We start from the raw sequence: 276 nt of genomic DNA on the forward strand, positions 1-276 counted from the left end.
CTTACGCTGTCCAAATCAGCTGATCAAGCTGCACCTCTTTAATGCCTGAACTGATAAGACCCTCACCCGTGTCCGAAACAGTGACAGAAAAAGTGCTGTTCCCCAAACAGGTTTATTGACAGGTGAGACAACACGAAATCTTCCTGGATTTTGTTTTCCGGTCTGTTGTGAAGATGAGCTTTCGAAAATGCGGTTACGCCTTTATTTTAGTAGTTACTTTAAGAGTATTTTATTTGAGAGCATTTCGAAAATGTGGTTATACCTTCATTTTGTGAA

The sequence above is a fragment of the Penaeus monodon genome, chromosome 29 (assembly GCF_015228065.2).
Source record: "Penaeus monodon isolate SGIC_2016 chromosome 29, NSTDA_Pmon_1, whole genome shotgun sequence".
Lineage (NCBI taxonomy): Eukaryota > Metazoa > Arthropoda > Malacostraca > Decapoda > Penaeidae > Penaeus > Penaeus monodon.